Here is a 14,439-nt window from a genome sequence, read left to right as displayed (position 1 = left end):
GTAGGCTAGTAATTATGGTTACAGTGGCCAATGAAAGTATATTACTCAACCTCCTGCTGCTCATGAAAGGATCATCACTCAAAACTCCAGGATAATTTCTCCTGGGTTCCTTTAAACTACAGCCTTTCTTCCAACCTTTATTTCTATTTTATTTCCCTCTCTTTTTGGAAATGCTACTACTGCTCCTTAGATTTGCAGCCTTCCTAATTTTCATCCTCTGCTTTCTGCTTGATCACAGAGTCTACAGGGACTCTCTTTGCTATCTACTTTTCTTCTCCAACTGAAACAGAACATTTTGAATTACTGACCTCTCCAATCCTAAATGAAGTTCACTCATTTGAAATTCTGGCAGTGATAAACTCCAACTTATTATCCCACAAACTGTGAAGCCTAAATAATCACTGAAGTTGTTTGAGTCTTTTGAAAACATTGTATGATAATTTCACTCTTGTAAGATACCCAGCAGTTGGAAACTGAAACATAGTCCATTTAAAATACATCAAAATGAGGTAGAAATATACTACAAAAGAGAAATTGAATGCTCACAGCCTTATGAGGTCCAAGTCTCCAATGTTCTGCAATTTTTATAACATTGACAAAAGCTAGGTCAGGATAAAAATGTCATTGATGGCTGATTTGTTTGTTGTCACATGTCACCAAGGTACAGTGAATCCACATACTTTTCCCTGCAGAATTGTTTTACAATGATCTTCACAATGTATCCAACACTATTCCACTGCATTACAACTATCAAAATATATTTAAAATACAAATAAATTTAGAATTGACAACAAAATGACCCCTAAGTATGCTTGAGAGATTTCCAAGATGAAGAAACCACATCTATTTAACTATTATTAAATAATTTAAAAAAAACACCTAAAGAAATTTAGGGAAACTGAATAAAATTAAATATTTTTCCACAGACAGTTTATCATTGTTTTTGCATTATTACCTAGGAAAGATTTTATGTTATTAGCCCAAAATGTTTTCCAATAATATGTTTGATGCCAATTTATTTGTCACCTTACATGAAACAATGCATTTTATTAGGTGCATTTACATATAAATATCCATAGCATGGTATGTGTGCTGTGTTTATTGAATTGAGGTTATTTGCTATTCTTTCATGATCCAGAGCAGTGGGTATGAATGAGTGAGGAGTTTAGGCAGGAAACTACATTGGGGAACTTCTGTGGTAAATGTTCAACCTGTTATTTTTGTAATCTATCTCAATTGAACAGACACATTTGCACATTTTGTTGTCTTTATGTTTCAAAATTGTTTTAAATGCAAAGAAATTTTAATTAACTACACCCATAGATTTATGATAGATACTAGTGATAATATTATGCAACACCACCTACTGGATTTATTTTTTGTTATTTTTTATTTTACTTTCCTTCTTCATTCTCTAACCTCAGACCTCTTTCTACATACATGTTTATTCTGATTTATTTAATCAGTTTTGTCATCCACTTTCACAATTATTACTTTGATACATGTTTTTACATAAATACTAAACATTTCTATACTTAAGATTCTTAACTGAGCTTGACCTGTACATAATAATCTTTTAATTTGTTTCTATTCAAAGCATTATTAGTTTTATTCATATTGCTATTTTTAATTGATTGTTATTCACACACCTGCCTTCTTTCCACTAATCTAATGTTATACAGATCTATCAGGTTACTTTGATGACATCAAACCATTTTTAATAATCATCTCTGTATTTTTTAGGATAATGTTCTCTGAATCACTCTAAAACAACATGATTTCAAATTTATGGAAAATTTTCAAGAATAATACAAAGAATTTACAAAAACCTTTTTAAACAAACTCACCAAGTTTTAATATTTTCTCCATTTATTACTCTCTATAGTATGTTATCATATGAATAGTTTGATAATAAAACTGCAAGTATTGCCAGAGGCAGTGGTATATGCCTGTTATTCACAGTGAGCGGAGAGTCTGAGGCAAGAGAATGGAAAATTCAGCCTCAGCAACTCCAGGAGGCCCAAACAACTTAGCAAGACTCTATGAAACTAAGAAATACAAAAAAAAAAAAAAAAAGGAGGGGGGTGCTGGGGATGTGACTCAACAGTTTAGCATCCTTAGGTTCCACCCCTGGTATGAAAAAAAATACAAAGTATTAATAATATTTACTTCAAATAATTAATGAATGATTTCCTAGGAATCTTAATCACAATACAATTATTAAAAAACAAAATGTAATAATATAACAAAACTATCTAAGATCAGCCAGTACTTAATGTATCTTTCATCAGTATCTAATCTGAGATCCCACATTGCATTTTATTTTCATATCTCTTCAGGATTTTTTAGCTTACATTTGTCTTTCAGCATTTATTTATTCATTTTAATATTTTTGCAGAATATAGGTTGGTTGGTAGAACATTTCGTACTTTATGTTCTTTTGATGTTTCTTCATGACTGCATTTAGCTTATGCATTTGGGACATGGTTACCACTTAAATATTATACCCTCCCCCATGCGTCATTTCAGAAAGCATATGATTTCCATTATGGATGATGACATTAATCACTTCAAGCAGTATCTTTCAAGTTTCTCTCTGACATTGTTGTTTTTAAAGGCACTTCCTGGAAAGAACTATAAGAATATTTCAGTACTGTATTTCTCATCAGAGTTTCACTGAATATTTTCTTTTCTTTCTTTGCTTTTTTAAATTTTTTTAATTTTTGATTCTTTTTTTATTATTAGTCGTTCAAAACATTACAAAGCTCTTGACATATCATATTTCATACATTTGATTCAAGCAGATTATGAACTCCCATTTTTACCCTGTATACATATTGCAGATTCACATCAGTTCCACATCCACTTTTTTACATACTGCCATACTAGTGTCTGTTGTATTCTGGTGCCCTTCCTATCCTCTACTATACCCCCTCCTCTCCCCTCCCCTCTCCTCCCATCTTCTCTCTGTACCCCATCTACTGTAATTCATTTCTCTCTCTTGTTTTTTTTTTCCCTTTTCCCCTCACTTCCTCTTATATGTAATTTTGTATAACCCTGAGGGTCTCCTTCCTTTACCATGAAATTTCCCTTCTCTCTCTCTTTCCCTCCCCCCTCTAGACCCTGTTTAATGGTGATCTTCTCATGCTCTTCCTCCCTAAACAGAACAAAGAGAAAATATTAAAAGATACAAGAGAAAGGAGACAGATTACATTCAGGGGTAAACCAATAAGTTTAACAACGGATTTTTTATCACAGACGCTGAAAGCGAGAAGGTCATGGAACAATGTATTTCAAACACTGAAAGACAATGGATGCCAACCAAGAATTTTGTACCCAGCAAAATTAAGTTTCAGGTATGACAACGAAATAAAAATCTTTCATGATAAACAAAAGTTAAAAGAATTTGCAGCCAGAAATCACTGAATATTTTCGCTTTCTTGATTATTTTCTGACTTCAACATTCCTATTACACTTATTAGTTTCCATTCTACTATAAAAAAACCTTTCTTTTTCATACTACTTCTATATTTATGCTACCTGTATGATATTGTGAATTTACATTTTATTCAGTGAATGATTATTTGGATATTAATAGTGCTGCTTGAATTTCCCCAAAATTGCCCTGCAGAAGTACCTGTAAGCTTAGTCCTGTGTCCTTTGAACATATATTTATAATCTTTTATGTGCTTCCTTATTTTCAGTGCATAAACAATCACCAGGCTCAGCTTTTATTTTACCATATACACATAACCCATATCAGCTATTTCTTGGTTCATTTTGGTGGAGAATTATATTTAGAAACCAAGAACTGGATGCTCAAGTGTCATTGGCAAAGATTGTTTTTAGGCTTCTTCAGGAAATAAAGGTAGTAAGAAATAGAGAACACACACACACACACACACACACACACACACACACACAGCATGCATGTATACCATAAGTCTGTAATGATAACTCCAGTTGCAATGGAATACAAAGAAATACAGATTTCCTTCTAGCCTTTCTACCTTCCTTATTTTTTAACTCTTTCCATCACTATGAGAAATTTAACTTTATTCTCCACATCTTTACTCATTTGCTCAGCAAATGGTAGGTTTAAAAATGCTTATGCTGTCCACCATAAAAAAGCAAACCTACTTATTAGGAACACACTTGTTTCCATTGTGTTAGGTAAAATTATATATAGTGAAGTTAAAAAATCTTAACAGGACAGTTCACTGAGTTTTCAGTAATGTGTATATTCATATAGCCTACACTCTATCAATACATATAAAATGTCTCTAACCCAAAAGTTTCTTCATGACCCTGTCTGTTACTGTTCTGACTAAAAAACATTACTCTAATTTGTTTTTACACAAATTCTAAGACATTTATTGTAATGCTAGATTCCTGGGACCCCAATAGACCTCTAGGAGCCGAATCCGATGCAATCACACAAGATTCTTTATTGCAAGCTGGAGCCTGGACTCACAACTGTTTCTGACACAGTGGTCTCAGGGAGTGAGTCCAAGTCCTTTGTTCAGTGAGATTTTATAGGTTTTGGGGGGATACTCTATGTGTCAGAACATCACACAGCAAAACATTTCACATCGCAGGAAAGTCAAACAACAACTCTTAACATTGATTAGCACATTCACTGGAGGGAACAAGTTGGGTAGGAGTGATTGGTTAGTACAAGAGGGGGATTTGTTTGAGCTGATTAGTTTAAGCCATGAGGGGTGTACGTGCTAAACTACATGGTTTCCCAACATGTTATCAACCACCATAAACTACTGGGGGGGTCATTTGGCATCCCAGGGAACTGTTGAAGGCATAACAGATCTTAAAAACTGTGAAGTTCCTACATTTTGACATGGCCTTGGGTACAAGATGTACTGCATGAATTTTTCTGTCGAACTTCTGGAAGTACATCCACAAGCTGCTTAAGAAAGCACATCCACATATTTATCCACAACTGCCTCTAGGAAACAATGATCTCTCTCTCTTCTTTTCACCATCCTAATCTCATGTGAGTGTCTGTCTCTGATTGACAGACCCAAATGTAAAACACCACATTAACACTGAAGGAGCTTTGAGATCAGAAAAACAGCACCTAACCTGAGTAGGTGGGAAAGATCTTCTAAGTACCCAAAACTGAACAGCAAATTTTGCAATCTTATGTAAGAATAAATAGACTTTGATCTTTTGAATTTAGTGTAGCAGATACATTAAAATATAAAATTACACATATTCATGGGTACCATGGAATGTATTAATTATATGTAAGAATCATGCAATGTTTTAATTAAAAAAATTATTATTTTATTTTTGGTTAAAAAAAAAAACATCAAAATCCTTTCTTAAATAAGACTCTGGTATTCAGTGGCATTCAGTGGAAAAGCACTGAATAAAAACAGTGCCATAATCTGATAGAGTTGGTATGCTAATAATAAGAGATACCACCTCCCTCTCTCTCTCTCTCTCTCTCTCTCCCCTTCTCTCTCCTTCCCTCCCTCTATCTCTCCACACACAGAGGAAAGGTCATTTTGAAAGGAGGGAATCTTCAGCAGCAAACAACTCTGCTGTCACCTAGATCTTGGACTTCTATCTTCCAGAATTGTAAGAGAAGAGATATTGCCTGTTTGAGCCACACAGTTTAGCCTGCGATCTGCGCCAGCTTCATGAATGAAGGTTCAGATGTGAGAAACAGCTAGGGAGTTTTGAATTAAAGAAACAAGACTCTAATTACCTTTAAACCAGTTCCAGGACGGCTCCTCCTAGCTCCAGCCTCCAGTACTGAAGAGGCTAGTCTAGAGAGGGGGGGGGGGGAGGGAGGAAGGGAGGGAGGAAGGGGGAGAGAGAGAGAGAGAGAGGGAGGGAGGGAGGGAGAGAGAGAGAGAGAGAGAGAGAGAGAGAGAGAGAGAGAGAGAGAACACTCCAGGGAGTGGACTTTTATTGGGAAACAAAAAATTTTGGGGTATTGGCCAGACACGCCTCTGAATGGACAAGCCCTGGGACCTGGAGAAGAGTGGGGAAAGCTCTGACACAGCTGTGCCTAAGCACCTCTCCCCCAGCCAGGGAGGTAACTCGAATCACATGCAAGGATGGCCTTCCACAACACAGTTAGTGGTATTTTCAGCCTGAGATGATAAATATGCAATTAAAATGCAGCTTTTACTTAATACTCAACAACATGAAGTAAAATAGAGTAAAAATAATATATATGGTGTGTGTATATTTGTGTGTGTGTATGTGTGTCTATAGGATTTGACACTGGTACATACATATATACTTCATACACTGAAGAACTGAACCAGAAGGAATTAATTTAAATGTGTTCAGTAAGAGCTCATGAAGCTACTCCATTCATAGGAAGCAAAATCATGTTCTCCAAAAGAGCTGCACACCGATGAATCACAAGAACTTAGTTGTACCCTGGTTAATGGCATTTAGAACATCCAAGTTAATTTTGTGTAGTCTCTGGAGACTCTTTGTAACCCCACTGGTATGAAGATAAGTTTGAACTGTTGGGGGGTGAACAGAGGATAGAATGATGAGAATAAAGAGCTGACACTGAACGCAATCATTGAAAAGGCAGAAATGTATACAACTCTAAATTTAGGTCCTTTCAAAAGAGATGATGATAGAATTCATTATGCTCAGAGTGTTCCCAGCAGCAAGCTAAGAATTCTACACAGAACACATTTTATTGCACTCATTTATGTAAAAATAAAAAGGACCTAACCTGGGCTTTTGGTTACTCTGTCATCTATCCAGTTTTTGTTGATGCTGTTGATTTAGTGTATGTCTGGACTTTTGGTTTGGAAATATTTTTTTTTTTACTTTCGTTTCTTTTCTTTTTTTTTTTTTTTTAGAAATTTAGCTTTTAAATTTCAACTATATACCATTTGCTACTATAAAAAGAGATTATTTTATGAAATTAATAGGAATTACCACAGCTAATAGTCAAACTTTGAGGTGTACCTAAATCACACAGAGGATTGTCTTAATGCCAGTCTACACAGCACTGTCCCTTCCTCTACCTCAAAGCAAGTGAGATTATCTTCCCACACCAATACCAATCTTAATCTTAAAGTACCTTAGTATTTTCAAGGATTTATCTTTGCAACCACTTATTTCCAAGCACTTCACAAAGGTCTGGTTCTCGTGTGTGCACGCGCGCGTGCCCACGCACACATGCACATGTATGTATTCATGTGTTTATATCCAGTTGTTGTGTGTATGTTAAAACTTAATATGAGAACTCAAAAACTGAATTAATGAAAATTCAGAGATAACCTTGGCAGTTTTTCTGGTTTTTTTTAATGTGATTTACTATTTGATACAGTTTTCACATAGCAATGAAGTAACATCATCTATTAGGATAAATAACACCTATATAATAAAAACATAAGAAAACTTTGGCCCAAAGTAGAAAACCTGAAAATATCCCTCTAATTTAAAAATGTCATTTTAGATTAATGCGAATGTTAATTTAATCCAATGCTTTTAGATGATTGTCAGATCGATAGCAAGAAGCAGCAACAAATGCAAGAAAACAAACCAACTCCAAATTGAGCACATGTGAATACAATGATAAAGAAACTAAAATGGAGCCTATATCACATTCATTTCACATCCTACAAAGTGCTTTCTGCTGGTATGTTGGATGTCAAAAAAAAATTAGGATTTCTGAGTTTTATCAAAATCAATTTATTGAAGATAATCTAATGTTCTCCAGTGTCATAGAGTTCTATCTTCATAATTATTTGTGTGATGAGATTCCAATTAAAAGGAGATAATGATTTGAACAGTTATTTGCTCCTCTAACCCTATTATTCAGCTTCTTTCACATTACATACAGTTCTACCTGGTTGACAATGGTATTGTAAGTCCACATTTGCTACTAAGCTTGTCGTCAAGAATGGGGTATGCATATTCTTTCTATTCTTGTTCACAATGTAGGCAAAGCTATCATGTTAAAAAATATGACAATACTGCTAATTAAAAAATGTTATAGTTGATTATATAGCCATTTCAAAAATACCACAAAAGATGTTATGAAACTATTAGTTTATTGTCCGAGGGATTTGTAAAAATATGATATTCTTTATAAAATATAGGTAAGTCAACTATTTGAAAGTAGTTGCCTTATTAATCATTCTCAAAAATATCATAGATAGAATAGTATAAAGATGATTTTTTTCTAGGATTCAGGTGATTGAAATTCTCTTCCATCTGATCACTAACTAGCAAAGAACATTGCCTTTTGGCAAGTACAAATTGGTTTGTTTTTGAAGCAGCACAAAGACTTAAGGCTTTGGGAATTTAATTGAACTGGCTTTGATTTCAGGCTATACCACTTGCAAACATTGTGACTTTAGTTATTCAATCATTGTTAGTCTTAACTTCCTTGTATTTTAAAAAGAAGTAGCATAAGTTTATTACTCTATGAGGTTTTCAAAGTATAATGAGAATAAATGAATTAATTCTTAAAGCATATGGAAAAACAAGCTTAATCAATTATAATTACTTTATTCTGATTTTTAATAAGGTATTTCATATGGGTATTAAAAGAGCTTAATTTTTGGAAGAACTTTATAAACAGAAAAAAAGTCATAGCAACCTAATGGGATTTCATTCTATATTCATCATCATCTGCATGTTGTAAAAGAAAGCATGTAATAGAATCTATAAAAATATTGCTGTATTTAAACTTTCCCCAACTCTATTTGAAGACTTGTACAAATAGCAAAATAGCAAATCTAATCCATACACTCTTTACCAATTTTCACTGACTTATAAAATTGCTTTTAGTGGGATTTTAATAATATTTGTGCTTGTTTTATTAGTGGTAATTTTTATATAAAATATATGAAGTTGATGGGGAGTAGTCATTTTTTTTCATTATTAAGCATGATTTCTAGGAAAAAATATGGTGTCTTATAGAAATTTTTTAAAGTAAAATTTCACAACCTAAGTGTCCATCAACTGATAAATGATTAAAGAAAACGTGATACATATACCAACTGTACCACAACATAATTGTACAATTAATTGCAGAAAGTTAGAGGAAAGGATGTTGAAGGTTTTAACCACAAAGAAATGATAAATGTAGTTAAAAATGTGAAACTAGTTAAAAATCAATGTTTGAGGATATAAATATGTTTAAATTGATTTAAGGATTATTGAAACATTACATGGTACCCCATCACTGTGTAAATATTTATGTTTTATGCATCTGTTAGAAATACGGGGCTTGGGTTGTGGTTTAGCTGAAGAGCACTCGTGCAGCATGTGTTTGGCCCTGGGTTTGATCCTCAGCACCACATATAAATAAATAAAATAAACATTAAAAAAATTAAGTACAAGTGGCCAGCAGTTTTATGAAAAAATATTCAACATCTTTAGCATTAAGGATATGCAATTTAAAACTGCAATGGAATTGCATCTCATTCCAGTTAGAATAGTAATCATGAAGAATACAAATAGCAAGAAAGAAGAGGAAAATATTGGAGAGTGGAACTGATCAAGTTATGTTTTTATATATGTACAAATATGTCACAATAAATGCCATCATTCTATGTAATTAATATGAACCAATAAAAATTAAAATGCTACAGAAATGTAACTATAGAGTGTAACTATAAAACTTACAGAAACAGTTAAAAATGAATAGTAAAGTTTTATACTCTATATAATAAAAAGGATATTTATATGATAGTATTTACTTTCAAATTAAAAGATATTCATGTCAAAGTATGATATATCATGACACATAATACAAAGTAATAATGATCTAGAACAAAAGGAAATAAATTCCTATTATAAAAAATAATAGTGGCTTGTATAATAAATCAAATACCCATCATCCATATTTGTCACTTTGTTGTAAAATTATTGCGATAATTACAAAATACTAATTATTTAATTAATATATAGTACTTTGTTTATTAGATATAAATTATGAAAAGCTAAATTGTTTCTCATGTAGAGAGAAGTAAGAATCTAATCTAAATTAGTATTCTTATGCTGAATCTACCCTCATTTAACCTTCATATATTATTTAACAATCATTTGTGGTATATGTTTTTAAAGGATCATTTATGTCTTACTATATTTCCTGTTGCTATAAGAGAATAATACAACTGGATAATTTGTAAAAAGTAGAGGTTCATTTGGATCACGTTTCTGGATGCTAAGATGTCCAAAAATGTGGCACAAGCATTGGGTGAACTTTGTCATACTGAAATATAGTAGAAGGCGTCACATGGTAGTATGGAGCCAGTGTGCCAACTGTAATTTCTTTCTCTTATTATCAAGCCACTAATCCCATGGTGGGAGCCCATCCTCACGACCCCATGTAACCCCAATTACCTCCAAATGATACACTTTTGCTTTTATGTATACATGCCATGAAAGCATATATAGTTGTAAAGAACTTGGCTGAATTATGTCTAGGTCTTTGCTTTATGGAAGGTGGAAGTAAAAGCAATGAATTAGAATATCTCACAAGAGAAATACATAGCATATTTGACATATTAATGTTTATGTGAATATATTAAAATGCACATGTTCTAACCATAGAATTCTGGCTTTGGACCCCAAACTTTATCTTATTCTTAATTATAAAATGCATGATTTCCATCCAAATAGCGCCAAAGCCTTATCTGGCTCCAGTACCAACTCAAAAGTCCAAAGTCCAGTGTCTTCTCTGAATCAGATATGGGTGAGATCAAGGCACAAGTCATCTCTACATAAATTTTCTCTCCAGTCATTTGCCTATGAAATTAAACAGGTTATTTACTTCCAAAGTGCCATGTACCTCTCATAAAATAAATAATCCAATCAAAACATGAGAATTCAGCAAGGAGAAAAGGGTAAAAGAGGTAGCTGATTCCAAGTAAATAAAAACACAACAACAACAACAGCAAAACACCATGGTTTTGGGCTCAAGAAAAATCTTCCTTGAATCTATGACCCACTTCTTGGATACACTTGCCAGATTGGGCCCCCAAAGTCTTGCAGAATCTAGTTCCTATGCCCCACTAGGCTCAGCCTAAGTGACAGTCCTCGCAGCTGGCATTGCATAATAGTAGCTCTGCAGTTCTGTGTTCTTTGGGATGGCCCCACTTTCACAGTTCCTCAGTGATTCCCCTAGTAGCAGCTATTCATAGCCTCTGCCTCTGACCTCACATATCTGCTTGGCATTGGTCTAATTGTGACTTTATGTTGGAGCTCTGGCCTTGCAACAAATCTCTTCTTTGGCTACCAGGTAGCTGGCAACATCCTTTGATCTATGTGGAAGAAAGCCATGCCACCAAGCTCTTAAATTCTGTGTACTTACAGAGTAAGCACAATGTGGATACCACCAGGTCTAACCACTTGCTCTTTCCAGAGCAGCCCATCAAGTCAAACCTGTGCCTGCTTGAGCCTTGGCTAAGGTGGCAGCAAAATCCTGAGGCAGCTCTGGGAAGTGAGATTGTGGAAAAAGCTCCCACTTATCTATAATCCCATTCTACCCTCCTTGAGCTCTGGGACTGTGGTGGAAAAGGCAGCCTCAAACATCTCAGAAATGTCTTTGGGATCTTTCTCCCATCATTTAATAAATAAATAGCACTTAAGTTCTCTTTGATCTATCTCAATGTCTTTATTCAAGTGTTCACTTGGCCACACCCCTGGTATTTTTTTCCCAAGCACCCTTTTCTGCCCTTTACATGATAAGGCTGAGAGTTTTTCAAATGTTTCTCTTTTACTTTTTCCATCTTTAATCATTTCTTCATTCTCAATTCTCACTATAAGCAGTTAGAACGGTCATTTGGTAGCCTGAATGCTTTGCTCGCTAGATATTTATTTTGTCTTACATTCTAGTTCATTACATTAAATTTCTACCTTTCCTAAAGCTCCAGGGCATAGACAAGATAAAGCCGAGTCCTCTGAGATTGTGCAAGTATGGTCTTTACTCTTGTTTCTAATATGTTGATCCTCAATTTTATCTAAGATCTCAACAGAATTCTGAACATGAAGACTTAAATAATCTGAGAAGTTTCAAACCTTTCCTAGTTATCTCTTCTTAGGAGCCTTCACTAGAATTGTCCTTAAAGCTCCATAAATAATGAACAGAATTTCCCATCATTCACTTCAAAGCTCTTCTAACCTCTATCTATTACCCAATGTCAAAGAGATTTCCATCATTTCAAGTATTTGAATACGAACAGCCTCACTTCTTGATACTATTTTTTTTTGTCTTATTTTATTTTGTATTGCTATTGGAGAATACCACAGACTGGGTAATTTGTATAGAAAAATAATTTGTTTCTTGTTTCTGTAGGCTGCTAAGTCCAAGATTATGGGGTCACATCTGGTGAGAGTCTTCATTCTGCATTATTCCACTGTGGAACACAGAATGATGAATACATGAGACAAAGAGAAAAAGGGTGGGAGATGAACTCCCCCTTTGTAACTAACTCATGACCATGATTTTGGCCTTAATTCATTCTAGAGGGCAGTGCACTCACGACCTAAAGACATCATATAGTCCTCACTTCTTAATACTGTTATGATCATATCAATTAGTTGCCATATGATTTTTGGAGGGGATATTCAAACCATAACAATTCCTAAATCTGATCATTCTTATTTAAAAAGAATTTCTAGGGTAAGTATGATTTTTCATAAAGAAAGCAAAGTTCAAATAGTTTATTTCTTTCAGAGACATATCAAACTCTGTGTAAAACAGGTCACTTAAATCCAGTAGCAAAATAACTATTCATTGTTGATTATTGACTATCTGGTGATCATAGAAGATGATTTAGAAATACTAACCTTCTTAAGTTTTATATATGGGCTCTGTGGCCTATTATGTTGGATTTCAGTTGCAATTTCCATTATTCTATTATCTTGCATATTTCTTTTTATTTGCATTTGATTTAATTTATATTTTTCATATACAATTTGTTTAAAATAACTTTATGAGTTTTCAATTTCATATTTGGTATTTTGGCATATTATAGAGAAACCTTAAGCTGCAAATCATATATAAATGTAAAAAACAAAATCAACCAACTAAAAAATAACCTAACATTTTATAAGTGACATCAGTAGGAATACCATTTTCTCAAATATTTGAATGCTATTTCAACCTGTGAGGTTCAGTATTCTTGAATTTACCGTAAATTTGAATGGCTATCAAATTATAAATATACTAGTTGATTTATTTTCCTTTCATATAATTTTTTCTGAATTTATGCTGTCATTATTGCTAAGCTTTAATTTATTCATCTACTAATTGTATAGCCCACATTAGTACATGATATTTCTGTAAGATTTTAGTTTTTTTTTCTTATAATTATTAGCAAGATTTCCTATATTTCCAATTTTTTGATCTGAAACACTTTGTAATAGTATGACAAAAACTAAATACTATTAAAGTAATTTTATAGTTTTCTGTTATCCTTATTATATAACTTTTATGCTTCTTTGATTTTATTTGTTATATGACATTGAAGTCAGAATTAGACAGGCAGTCAGTATAGATAGTGTCAAATCAAGTCAGATCTGATCAAGGAGGTCAATTTGAGTGAGTCCAGGAAGTTGGAGACTGTCCCCTGAGGGATTGAAATGTTAATTCCTTCAGAGCCCTTCCTTCACCCTTATCAAGAACCTGCTCCTGCTCCAACCTGTTGCTAAGGTAACCTGTCCCAGGAATTGTCCTTTCTGATAGGGAATTAATTAATTGTTAATTAATATGTCCTGGGCTGCTCCATCCAGCCCTTCCCCCATCCATCTGCTACTCACCTTTTAGCCATCCCTCTGGTAATTTCCAGGGCTCACTCACTTATGCAGGAAAGAGAGAGTTAAGGGAAAGAGAGCAGGAGAACAAAGGAAGACTGGGACATATAAAAAGGCAAAACACCCTTGCTTCTGGGTATACCAGGATACCAGCTATGGCCCACTTCTCCCTGCTGGGAGAAGTCTATGTTAATCCTTTTTAAATAAACCCTGCCTTGTATGCTTACCTCTGTGTGCCTCTCTAATGTTATATACTTCAACATATGAGGGAGCAGAACTCTTCACCCATAAACAGTGGTGTCAATGTAAAAGATATGTGCATGTTCATTTTGTTCTATTATATAATTCCTTGTAATTCAAATTTAGTTAATAATTTGTTTTACATTTTCAGATCATTTTAAAATATTTTTGAAGTGCCAACTTAAGAATAATAATAATTTAGAATAAATCTAGTTCTAAATCATTAGTATGTTTAGAATATAGTTGAGAACTTTTGAATGTTGGTTTTTCTAATATTATATGGATTATTATTTTATATATTTCATTCTGTTTTAGCTCATTGATGATTTCTTTTATGTTAATTCTTCTAAAATGCTGTTTGGACAGTAATAATTCATTTTCTTTTGACAGAGTCTAACTGAAAATAGCTTTAGAGAAAGATTCATA

The sequence above is a fragment of the Spermophilus citellus genome (genome assembly GCF_964194105.1).
Source record: "Spermophilus citellus genome assembly, chromosome: 7".
Lineage (NCBI taxonomy): Eukaryota > Metazoa > Chordata > Mammalia > Rodentia > Sciuridae > Spermophilus > Spermophilus citellus.
The sequence above is the reverse complement of the archived record's forward strand: the minus strand, read 5'-3'. Positions refer to the sequence as shown.